The sequence below is a fragment of the Hippoglossus stenolepis genome, chromosome 14 (genome assembly GCF_022539355.2).
Source record: "Hippoglossus stenolepis isolate QCI-W04-F060 chromosome 14, HSTE1.2, whole genome shotgun sequence".
In the NCBI taxonomy this organism is placed as follows: Eukaryota; Metazoa; Chordata; class Actinopteri; order Pleuronectiformes; family Pleuronectidae; genus Hippoglossus; species Hippoglossus stenolepis.
In genome coordinates, this window is record NC_061496.1 from 23,223,352 (window position 1) to 23,237,053 (window position 13,702).

General features: G+C 39.2%; 1 protein-coding gene across 4 annotated transcripts in view; it reads right to left on the bottom strand.

The window, feature by feature from the left end:
- The window catches only part of LOC118120925 (LIM domain containing preferred translocation partner in lipoma), a 153,335-nt gene that overhangs the window by 124,251 nt on the left and 15,382 nt on the right, over positions 1-13,702 (bottom strand). For all 4 annotated transcript variants that reach the window (XM_035176427.2, XM_035176422.2, XM_035176425.2 and 1 more), the window contains one exon: positions 900-945. The gene's annotated coding sequence lies outside the window, so the exon portion shown is untranslated. The remainder of the gene's footprint in view (positions 1-899; positions 946-13,702) is intronic.

The following is a 13,702-nucleotide window of genomic DNA, read 5'->3' on the forward strand; positions in this document are numbered from 1 at the left end:
ATGTATGTTACATATACACTGTTTTATAGTTATTAAGATGCCACCAATCTGGAAGCTAGAAAATAACAAGAACGATTTGACAAAAATGAATAGAATAACTGGATAAATTATAGAAAAATATAATTATACAATTAAAAAGATTAAATTAAAATAAATTTTTGGTCTTCCTGCTTTAAATTCAATAAAGATGCAAATGTAATATTTTTTGGGGGAATTCATAATTATAGAAATGGACATTTTATATGCTGCACTTAAAAGTTAAAAACACAGAAAACTCTCCGTGTCTATATGTGCATATTACATGTATGCCAAATTTCCAGTTCAATACAGCAAAATACTATAAATGAGTACGTCTACATTTTAAACATGATGAAATGGGTTTACAAAATATCTACAAACTCAGAACAATAACTAAGATGAATCAGCATTTAATGAATTCAAAAAGAAAATTCTGACTAATTACCACTAATGTCTGTACAGTATTTTTGCCAATCATGAAAAACACAGACACAGTTGAAGGTTTCTGATTGTCTGCTTTCTAAAAAATAAAGAAAATTAATATATAAATTGAACATCGCTGCAATAGTGAAAACAAGACCTTTTTTCTTTTTATCATTTTGTTTCTTAGACACAATCTGGAGGAAAATGAAATTTGGAAGAGGTAGAACAAAGAAAAGAAAATGTTTTGCAACACACGATTATCAAACCTGTACGACACACACACACACACACACACACACACACACACACACACACACACACACACACACACACACACACACACACACACACACACACACACACACACACACACACACACACACACACACACACACACACACACACACACACACACAGTACTGATGTGGAATGGCAGAAAGATATTATTAAGTACTCACCCAAATTTTAACACTAAGTGATGATGGGGACAACAGGATCAGACACCTGAAAAGAAAAACATTTTAAGTATACAGCTCATATATACAGGGAAAACTGGCTTCACAGAGAGATAATCATTTGGGCCAGTATGTGGATCGCTTCTGATCTGATCTCTCCGTTCTTGGTCTGAAGCTGCTGTTTGGGTGTTTGATTCATTTCAGTGACTTTCATTTGTTTACTTTCGGAAAGTTGGCATTACAGAGCAGCACCAACTCCTAAAGTGAAACACTAACTTTTGACTGCAGGGGATAAATTCAAGAATGATAATTGTGACTGAAATTTCTATTTCTGGTGTTGTGAATGTCCTACATTCTGTTTAGATACAGGTAAGGGTGGGGGTGGAATGATTTTTGTCTCCAGGGCCCAAAGATGTGTATTCCTCTTGCTGAGGAATGTTTTTGTTCTGATAAATTGACATTGTCAGTTTCCCACGTTGCCACAGTGTGGCATATACTATAGGGAGCAGTGGTGGGAACACAGATGCTACATACGATTGGCGTCAGTCAATGTGACAGTTCTTGTTTTTTCTTCTCTTTTGAAGAAGGGGGGGTCTATTTTTCTAAATCTGAACTTCCAAGTCGAGGAAGCAGGAAGGAATAAGAATGAATACACCTACACTCCCCTTCTCCCTTTAGAATGGCAAAAATCTCTTTGTACTCGCATCATAATTACTGGTGGGCGCCAGTTTGGAATTGTTATCCATGCCTCCTTCACACTTTTTTTTTTTTTTGCAAGAATAATTCAATGTTTTGAGAACATGCAACTGACAACTAAGTCTTTTCTCAACTTCTCTTCGGTTTCTTTATGCTGAGCTGATGTTAAGGAACAAGTATTGCTTGAAGTGGTGCTCCTTGTTATAGCACATGCTCCCGTTGTTGAGGCGCTGCGTGTTCCACAAGCACAGCGAGCGGGTAGCCACCGAGGAGAAGTAACCAGGAGCTGGGGACATGTTTCCCCAGGGAAATAATGTTGATGAACGAGCTTTATTTTGGTCTTTTCATGAAGTCTGAAGTCTTCAAAACACAGTGACAGTTAGTGAGTATAGTTTCCACTTTTAATGTAGTGCTTTTTCAGTTTTGAGCATTGAGCTTAAATGGATCCTTTGTGTTCCCACAAGGACAATGCTTTCCTTTATCACAAATTATCTTAACGTCAAAATATGTGTAGAGTTTGTGTTTAGTTAGTGACCATTTTAACTTTATATAAGAAAAAAAAATAATAACAATGTAAACCTTCTGCAGATTTTTTTCATTTCAATCATTTTAGATTGAATGACAAAAAAAAAAAAAAATCAAAATTTTCTTTCATATTACAGCCTAAATGGAAAATCAACTAAATAGAATAAAAATTTGAAAACAATTTAGTCAATGAGAAAAATAATCATTATTTGTAGCCTCTTTGAATATATAGTTCTAACAGTGATCTATTATTTGTTGAAAGTTAACACAGTAGACAATAAAACATAAATAAATGAATAATACAGGTAATAAACCACATGTAGATGAACCTGCAGCAACAGAACTCAAGGTAAATCTTATGAATCTAACCAACACTAAAACTGAACACGTTCTCTGACTACACAGACAAAAAAGACTTAGTCAGTTCAACCAAATCTGCCCCAAAAAGGGTCTGCGTGTCTACAGTTAGTACTGTCTAGCCGTGTCAATACTTGTTCACATGTTGAGAGATTAGCAAAAGATACTTCTGTTGTCATTTCAAGACAAAGAGATTTGTATTAACAATGTTCCCATTCAGAAAATGTCATTCTCAACCAAAGGTGCAATACTCTGGAAACAGTTTGCTCTCTTGTGACACCACAGTCAGTTTCTTCCCCAAGTATCAACAAGGACAAGCTTTGGCTGTTTACGTAGACCAGAACTATTGTGGCTTCTGCCCATACACAGTGCACAGAGAACAAAACAGATAACCGTGGGCCTTATTACGTCCATAAGTGTTGGCAAATATGCCTCACTTCCTGTGGGCAGCTGTCAACTTATATTGTGCGCCACAGCTATGTGGGTTAGATATAAATTTCCATTATTATTAACCCAAGGTAAATATACAGAGCTCTAATGTTATTTTGCAGCAACTCTAACAAACAACAGTCTTCGAGCGTCGCAGAGATTTTCCATAACTGCAAAATATCCACAACCACAGAAATCCATGCAACTAATGGTCGCACTGATTTCATGTCCAGCTAAATTTCAATGAAAGTGAGTCACCAAAGCAAAAATGAAAATAAATGATACATAGCAGCACAAATTTCTGACCAGTTGCTGTGATATTTTTTCTGAGAAGTTAGGGACTTGGAATCTGTCCACAAATTTTAAGATTCAGATACAGATGAAAACAAAAAGGGTTTCAGCACGTTCTGTCCTAAAACATCTGGGGAAGTTTCCAGCTGAAAAGGAGTTGCGTAATTGGAGATCTGGCCAGAAATTGTGGAAAACACATCAGTTGAGCTTATGGCTTTGTGTGTGGCTGTCAGTTGCCAGCCAAGTAAATTAACCAGAATTACCGCCTCGTGGTCGGCTGCCTCCACCAACCAGTTATTTTGCAGGAAATGTGTTCACAATCTCCCCTTGTTTTTTGCTGAGTTATGACTTTGAATAACGGCCAGAAAAGTGGTGTTTGTTTGTGGTTCAAAGAACTTCCCTCAAGGTGTTCCTGAGATGTTGTGTTCAGGAAAATGGGTCAGACAGAAGGACAGCTGACCAACCCAATTGTAATCTTGCATCGCTGGTGCCGAAACTGTGCCAGTCTGGGCTGAAATCTAACGCTCGACTGGTCAATTCGTTGGTCAAAAGGCTCTTGGCAACTAAATTCTCATTCGTTTTTCTCATCGTTGGTCCAAGACAAGAAATCACACATCTTATGCGATAGACCTCAAGTTGGTTCTCAAACGTAGTATTGTCTGCAACTAAGCAAACAACTGCAGGGTAGACAGCCCGGCTATGCCCAGTGTATCTGAGTGGTTACGTTGTATGCGTTTTTAGTATGGACAGGGATGATAACTGATACAGACCCAAAATGCTTATGTGCAGACCAATTTGGATTTAAAACAAATTAGTATAGATTAAAGGTGTGAAAATTACTCAATTCTTAGATGCATTGCGATGCGGACTTAACGACTCTGCATCGATGCAGAGACAGAACATAATGGTTTCATGTTTTCCGCTATGTTCAGTGTTTTAGCAAAGTTCCCGCTGCTGCATAATTATAACTAGCACTGCTTCAGGACCAGGACAGATGCACATTGAAGGTCCGGTCCGGTCCTCCTGTGTCAGAGTCTCTGTCGGAGTCTGCTTCCTCCTCACTCCTCCTCTGACCTGTGCTCACTTTACATTTTAACAATAAACCCCATGACTGATCAGAAGTTATTAGGACACGTACAGGACTGATGTTTACTTAGGGTTTGTTTGATTCACTCTAGAGATTATGAGACACGTGTTTAAACCTGCTACACAACACGAGACGCACACAGTCAGGACATCAGGGTTAAAGTGACGGAACGATCCAGAGTCATGATCCGACATCATCGATTAATAACTAAATACATGTGGTTATCAGTTCATGTGTGAAGAATGACACACACACACACACACACACACACACACACACACACACACACACACACACACACACACACACACACACACACACACACACACACACACACACACACACACACACACACACACACACACACACACACACACACGGTTCCTCCTGCAGATTATGACCGTTTATCCAGGAAAATAAATATGAATTCAGCAGGTTTTTATAAAGATCAGTCCTAAGTGATGATTACAAAACATCAGAGGAGCAGAGTCTCTTGTTGACCTGCGCAGAGTAATGCACCTCAGTGCAGTGGCGCTGCTAAGTGGGGGCCAGGGGGGCAACCTTGATACAGTAAAGGCTATAATAAGAGTTTGTCCTTTTAAGCCTTAGGTGCAGCAAACAGGTCTAAACTGAATGAATGTGCCCCCCTGTGACCCTTAAAGGGTCATAGTTAAGGGATGGAATTGATGAATACCCAAATGTATTGTGTATTATTGACATGTAAATGTCAATAATTATGAAGTTGACACCCACTAGTACCCAAGGCATTCAAAATAATGGCTACTCTACCTCATTGTACACCAGGCTATTTAAAGTCTTACAAACTTATCCAGTAAATTTCACAATGAATACACTTTAAATGAAACAAGTACCTGTTGATTTAAAACTACTTTCATTCATTGCCTTCAGCCTATTTAACCATCACTTATTTACAGACACAGATAATGGGCTGTCAAGAAAAAGCATGCTGGTGACGACAACAACAACAACAGCAATATTACTCAACCCAACTAAAACAGGCCATTGTTTATTGTGTGTGGATCTTATAGTGAAAAACAGAAATTATATTTGTGTATGTGAGTAATTTTTTGCTAAACTGAAGCTGCTGTAAAACATTTGCCCAAATTACATCTAGTCCTAAATTAATTTAAGGACATCAAAATAAAAACATACAGGCAAGACATGTTTTTAAACACACATAAAAAGGCTGAAAATCAGGCCCATGGTTGAACCTAATTCCTGACCCCTGCTGTAACGGAAACTTTGCAGAATGTTACTTACATTTTTCAAATGTCTAGTCTGGGAAAATAAGTCCAAAAAAGGCCAGATCATTCCCACTGTGGCTGCTGGTTTGATGGGAGTATTGTACATTCCTTGTGTGTCTGATGGTGAACAGCCAAAGCACACTGCCAAAGCACATTTCTATAAAAACTAAACATCTCTCAGTGGCAAACTTGTAGTATTCATCAGGTAGGGTTTTAAAATTGGACACAAACTGAATTGAACTGAGGAGCAGCTTCAACTGTAGGAAACCCCTGCTACTACTTTGGGAGATATAAATAGGATTCATAATGTTGCCATGGATTCAGTGAGTTCCACCATAAACTTCAACTAGAGTCTCATTGTGTAACCTGCATTTGTTTACATTTCTGCAAACTGGCACCATTAAAAGTACACTAAGTTATCTTTGATAAGTTCCTGTTTGCATTGTACAAATTGATGTACAGATAACTCTCACTGGGTCATGTTGATACTGAAGAAAACTTAAAAACATTCTTAGGTTGTGTGATGAGTTGTTTTTGTGTCCATTCTAAAAATACTGCATCAATCACAGTCCAGCCTGGACAGGGCGTGTATTCACGCAAGATGAGACTGGGTACAATGCGCTGTCTGCCATCACTCAGAAATATTCAGGCATATTTTTGTTAGTCAAATAAAATGAGCCAATTTCATTCAATGCCCAAATCCATTATGATTTAACTTAGCTAAAACAATTTTCAGTCCAGTAGCCCATGGATAAAACACAATGAGCTAAATACTCAAATTATCAGAGCCATTAGACATTCAGATAGAGGAATTTGCTATCAAACACAAACGATCTTGCGAGTACATTAGACCATTACCACAATTCTAAAGACTCACAATCTGTCAAAGAAATGTAATTTAGGCCCTGAAAAGTCTTCATTCATCAAGTTGTGATGGACAGGCTGGAAAGAGATGAGAAAGTGTGCATGCAACAAACCCTTCCTCTAACCTTCATCTTCGTCTCATGCTGCACTCTGGATCACTCTATTGCTATTGTGGACTATACTTTATATGATAGGTTTGATACTCATGAAGCCTTTTTTTACAATGGTTGACCTAAACATTTATGTTATAGAAATCTGACAAAACTATGGAGCAAAGGGTCCATTTTCCTTGTAGGCACATGCTTTCTAAGTGCTCCTACAATGGACAGCCTGATTGAGCCTTAATGTTTACAGCCTGAAAAGGCACCAAACCAATGAAAAATACATATCCCTGAAAACACCTTGGCCTTTTTCCTGGGCTTTATAGTGTATTTATAACCACTTTTTTACAGCGTCACAGCAAAGTGAAAGGCATGTTCAGATTAAATTAGTTACCTTTTCTGAACTAGGTACAGTCTAGTGGCGTTACAGGAATCTGCCCAAGGGCAGATTGGAGTGCATGGAATACCCTTGACAGAAAGCAAGTCTCTCATCTGACTTATATCTGACCTGCTAACCATCCATGAGAGGTTCATCTGAACCAAGAATACTGCTGGGTCTCACTTAGAGGTGAGCAGGCTCCCAGGCCGATCGCAGCAAAGTGACTCTCAAAGCCCCAGTCTGAATTTTTGATTATACCTCTTGCAGACGCAAACAGTTTCATGAGGAAGAAAACATCATCTAAACATCATTTTCATCTCCTACCACTAGAATTCTAAATACTAGAACAAGACTGATATTTTTGAGGGCCGAAGCAGATACTGATGTTAAGGAGTAAAATATTTGCGATACTGATAAATATCTTTTTTTTTAATTGCCAATGATTCCTAAGATGTTGTTATTAAAAGCTAATGACAAAGAAATGTAATTGAGGCTCGAAGTTTTTACAGCAAGAAATAAAAAGAAAACAAAATATCTAGAATTTGAATTAGCTTCGCTACTGCCGGTAGTGGACCAAAAAACTTGGTGTAAATTACGAATATCGAATATGAATGTCGGGGCTTGCGCACACTTGGATGACAACATATGAGCAGAATGGAGGCATGTTTTTTTTCAGTAGTTTTATAACGTCTGAAGAAGAGGTCGCCTTGGCTGAAACACTGTTTACCCCTGAGACTGTTAAAGTGTTTTGTCGACTCAAACACTTCACCCACCCCTCCATTGGCATAGTGGTGAGTTGATAATGAGTGAATTTCATTTTTCTGTGACTTATCCCTTTAAGGCTCCGTCCCAGCAAGGCAGCCGGCCCAGACAAGGTGTGCCCGACAATGCTCAAGGCCTCTGCTGCTGAAGTAGGGGAGCCCCTTCAACATGTTTTCAATCTGAGCCTGCGACTAAGACCAGTTGCCCTAACATCACATATTATTAAAGACATTGGAGTGGCTTTTGCTCCATCTCATTCGGCCCCAGGTCACACTAATCCATGAGCACCGTACTGATGCCTTATCTCCCTTTCTGCTCTTTCAGATACATTTAGACAGACGCCTGCTGATTTCCCAGTTTGATCACCTGATGATTCCTGTTCGTCTGCAGCAGAGTCTACAGATGAACATCAACCACTATAACAACATGCCATGTTTTTCTGCCTGCATTGAGCCTTCTTTCCTGTTTTGTAGTTGCCCCATGACCCGTCCCAGAGTCCACCATCACAGGCTCTCAGACTTCGCCACGTGTTCCTGATACGTTCGGTGAGGACTCCGATTTCTCCTGCTGTGAAAATGTCAAATGCTTGAGGGCTCTCTTGTAGACTTTCCAATACACACACCTTGGAAATAATACTCTTGCACCAATCGAGCTTGTGAAGTCTTTCCCCTTTATTTTCTATCACAAAACAAATAACTGTCGATTTACCTTTTCAGCCTGCTTGCCAATGGTGAGCTCTGTGATCCCGTCAGAAACATTAAACTATGCCTAAGCTTCTATCAGTGTTGCAGTCAACTAGGAGATTATGAATGGTTAATATTTACTATGATGGCTGCACTGTCACAACAGTGTCACACAGAGGAGACTTTCTGAGCACTTTGCTCACCATGCTTCTACTGCATTTACCGTGAGAAACAAAAGTGTTTAAATGACTGAAAATGGCTGGAACTATGGTGGGTGTTACACCCCACCATTTGGGCGGCTCTATGAGGTGTACGAAACTCCACCACTGACCCACATCAACCAAAGAAAACCTTTGAAAGAACCAAATCCATGAAAAGATTATATTACACACAATCAAAGCTCAACACAAAATAACGGCACTCAATAGATGGCATACCTCTGCCAAGGCCCAACAGTCCCCTAGTGTAACCACATTTTTAAAAACACCTTTACTCACAATGTTTAAGACAGTGATTTAAAATTTTAAAAAAGTGAATTCCTCAATCCACCCCCTGATCCGGATCCGAGACACAATTTAAGTTGCAATTTGACTTGTTTTTTTAGTAATCCTGCTAACAAACAAGCAAACACAAACAAAAACATAGCCTCCTTGGCATAGGTACAAATTCCAGGTAGTGCAGCAAACCAGCAGTCCCCTGGTTTGTCCCCTTCTCATCCCCACAGGCAGAGGAGCTTTAAAGCACTTCAATTACCAGACCAGGTGAACCGCAATGAAATCTGATTGGTAGAATCAGGACAAAACTACAGGAAGGACAGCAGAGGAATAGTGACAGTGTTACCGATCATACTGTACACGTCGGCTCACGTCCGCTTACTTTCTGAACAAAAAGGAGACTGGAGCACTTGAAGGTGTGTGCGTGTGCGTTCTAGTTTCCCTTTAGGCACTGGGTTTACTTTCAAAAATAATACCAAATAAGTGCTTTTATCTTTCACTATGAAACCAATACCTTCAACATTGTTTTGTAGATCTACTCTCCTTGTGATAAAAGTCACTGCTTCACGGTGAGCGACTCTGCTCCCCCACTGCACATTGAAGACACTTCCAGCTCATAACTGTAGCATCTGACTAATAACCGATAACTATTCTTTTACAGCTTTTTTATTTGATGAATCTGGACACAAATGCTGATAAGTAGATAAGAAGCAAATGGGTTTTATGTCTATTGTCTAGTAATGTAAAAATTAAATGGTGGGCAGTGGGCGAGTTATGAAACCAATCAAATTTTGATATAACACATCTGAAATAGCAAAGAATTACAGATGTCATTGATGATGAGCTCCAAAGGACTGAAGTCTGAAAAATGTCAACTGTCAGAGAAATTGATTATGCGAGAGGAATGAGAGTGAGAGAGGACTGGCCTCACTACACAAAGTCAGTCAGCTGACAAGCTGCCACTGGGAAAGTGAGGCGTCTACAGACGTCCCACCGAATAAAGACATTTGTAAGCAGCCAAATGCTGTTACATTGTGAGATGGCTACGGGAGGATAACAAAATTGCCGTTCAAATCCATTTATACAAGTCTTGTTTTACAAATGTTATTTTGTATGGTGCACAGTGTGATCGCTCATAAAAACGTGAAGGATTACTTCAGGACACAGTGTTCACTCAGCGACATTAAAACAGTGAGCATATTTGTTTTGCTTTTGTTCTAGAAGATGTCTGAGTAAAATACAACAAGCTGTGTTGTGTTTCTCTACATATTGTGGGTATTGTGGGTCCAAAATATTGTGGGTTACAATGCACAACGCCCAACCAAGGGAAACCCAGGGAGAGCCCTGCCTAAAAAACCCTCAGTACATGGCATTAATGAGCACAGTGCTTTTCGAATTGTCAACAATTCTAATAGATTAGTGTTGGCAGCCTTTTACAACACACTTTCAAAGTATTCAAGTTTTCAGGTTTTATTTGTCGTGTAAGTGTTGGACAAGAAGAAACCAGTCAGCTCAGCAGTGCAATAGTTAAAGTCAAATGTTATACAATACAAAAATAAGAATATATACATCTTGCACATGTACTTGTAGGTATTGCACCATGTGTGTCAGTTCACATTTCCAAATAAAGTGCAGGCAGGAAACGATGTGCAGAGGGTTGTAAGTTATGAGATGACTACAAGTTTAGGAAGCTGATGGCTTGATGGTAGAAACTGTTCTTAAGTCTGCTGGTGTGTGCAGCCCTGCTCCTGTACCTTCTGCTGAACTAGCTCAGAGCTCTCCTCGGTGCAGCCATCTCACGGCGCAACCGGAAGCTGGTTCAAAGTATTTAAAGTATTGGTACTTTGGAACAAATGCTTCTACAGTAGAAAAGGTTGTGTTCATCAAGAAAACTGTATTTTCCAACCACCAACAATCCACCAACCAACAACATGAACTCATAATGGACCGAGCCACATGAGCTGGATAAGGGCAACAAAATTCCAGACAGCGGAGTGATCGTGTGCCAGAGGTGAAATTCGTCGACATACAGAGATAAAGTTACAATACAAGTGCTCATCCCATTCCTAAGCATAAAACAAATGCTTCTTCTATATGCTTTAATCATGAGCAGAAACACTGGAGCTTCTACACAGACCTGAGGTCTGAGCTGACCAGTGCAATCCCTGAAAGGTGGCGAAACAAATCCAGGGCTTTGGTTTGTGTGTTTCTTCCGAATTTAATGCTTCAGCAACAAATGAAAGTTGGGCCAGTGGAGGGATTTAAGAGATTAGGGAATGCAACTAATGTACTGGATCTGTCTGATATTAACACAAGTGACCTCGAACCTGACACGTAAGGACCCTCTCACCCTCAGCTTAAACCCCGCAGCTTGCAACCTAAAAAAGCAAGCGGGGAGCTCAAACATAACAAGCAAGCCATCTATAGTGTTCTGAATGTCAATGCACTATGGTGCTTGATCCACAATACACGCCACATCACATACAATTGGATAATCCATTAATGAAGCAGATTCTGGGACGACTTACTAAGACCCAGACCACAACCTTTAACCTCTTATGCATTACATCTGACATGGGAATAGTGCAAGTAAATGCATATGTGGAGAGACAAAGAAGCTTTTCTCTTTATGCTTTGATGAACCAACAGTATGTGGAACTTCCCTCCACCTCTTCCTGTATACTTGTAATAGCATTAACAATGTTTTTGTGTCTAAATCTTACTGCATTAGGGCAGTAAATGGTTTCCATTTAGTTAAGCCATGGCTTTTTATTATTGTTTATTTGTTTCTATGTCCAACACAGAGTCCAATATTCACAGTGAGGTGAGTCTTCCACAATAAAGGTGAGGAATCTTTACACACCATCTATTTTTGTTGGTCAATGAAACATCACAACTTGTGAAAAATCCAAACCCACTGACAGAGAAGAACTAAGATACTGGGCCATTCTGGAAACCCTGGAAAACGTTCAGTGACAACTGCATTTTCACATCTGTTTCAAAAAAATGTGGAATGCTGAGAGAGACACTGTGGTTAGGGCAAATAAATGATGTTTACGGTATGGTCAGACAAATTCATAAGGACTCTGATCTCTGGTATGAAAGTCGGATTTCCCAATCCCGACCCCAATGTTCACACCCTTTCTTTCCTCCTCTGGCTCTGAACATACACTGTCAAATTATCGATGGGATTCTTAGGTGGTTTGAGACCAAGATGATGTATTCAAGTTTCCTAATTCATCCAGCCAAAATGCAAACCCAGAGATATTCAAGACAAAGAAAATACATGAATCCTCACATTCAGGAGCTGTTGGTATTTTTGCTTGAAAAACTATTAATTGATTCAGATTGGATTATGTTTCTAGTTTCTTTAAGGTGTTAAAGCTCACAGATTACACATTTTTGGTGTGTGAAATGTCAACAAGTAGTGGAAAATGATTTTCATCATATTTTCCGAGAACCCAAGGTGATGTATTGAAATAATTTTTTTGTCCAAGCAATTGTGTAACCCCCCCCAAAAAAACAACAACAATAATACAGATAAAGTAAATCCTCGTTTTGACTCAGTACCAATACAATGTATTCCGTGATAATTGGAGTCTTGTCAAACCTCAGAACCTGAAATCTCTCTCTGGGGTTTGGTTGATAGATTTTGCTTCACTCAACATGTTGAGCCCAGATAAGAGTCAGGAAAACCCCATTTACAGCAGACATGGCCCAGAGTCAACATCCATCCACCACACTAACATGAGTCAACCACCAATCAAGATGTAAATCAGAGGATAACTGGTATCTTTGGTTAATTCCTGAACAGTACACACAGATACCACAAAATGGTCTCTGGGGTAATAAATAACCTATCACTCCTCTATTTTGCATACACACCCTGAGTTATTATGACACAAATTCATAAAAATCAGACTACGCCTTCATTATGGATGCTTCAAGAGGGGAGTGTGAGGATGTCTGTTAAGTTTCAGTCCCAGGTGTAACACAGCCAGAGCAGAAACAGTGACTTCCAGCCAGAGGAATGATTTGGGTCAGTAGGTAATTGCATTCCTGGACCACAGGGGACTAGTTGCCGATTAATCATGACAATGAGCCACTAGAAATATGCACATGTTCAGTGTGCCACTATATTGATAAGTGCATTTCTGTTCATAAAGCCCTGTCAAAGCGTGATAGGGTAAAATTCCAGTCACTGACACCAGCGACTTACAGTTACCATGACAAAATAAGATGATGGTAGAAGAAAGAAAAAGTACTGTGCCTGATGCAGCGGAAAATCTGAAATCTTGCCTCTCAATTAAGCAGTTTAAAAATCACAAACATAAGCAAGCTCTTAGATCTCACATCATCAGCGTCACCAAAACTGATACCCGGAAACATCCAATTTTACTGACCGCTTATATCTGTCAGAAGACTCTTTTCTTTATCAAGATCATGGAAAAACCCAGTCAGGTTAAAAGATAAAATCAAAAAGGCTATAAAATTGTACCAAAGGCAAATAACACCAGCTGTTATCATGTATTATCACAAAGACTTTTATAGATTAGAGGCTCCAAAAGCTTTTCTTTAGTTAAGAGAGTAAAAACAAGTCTAGTACTGTTTCTGGTAAAAGAAAAGGTCAAATGTAGAGATTTAGTTTAATTTCAATCTAAGAAATTTGTTATAATTTTCAGGTACCTCTCAAAGTTGAGAACGTTTATTAACCTTCAAACCATAAATACATATTTGTTGGTTGGTTTGCTGACTTTTTGATGATATTCAAGAGAAAAACAATGCTTTAAGTTATAACATTGTCCGTGTCCACTGACTTCCCTCATCCTTTTGTCATTCTAATCTTATTCATGTGCTTTGCAGTTTATATGTT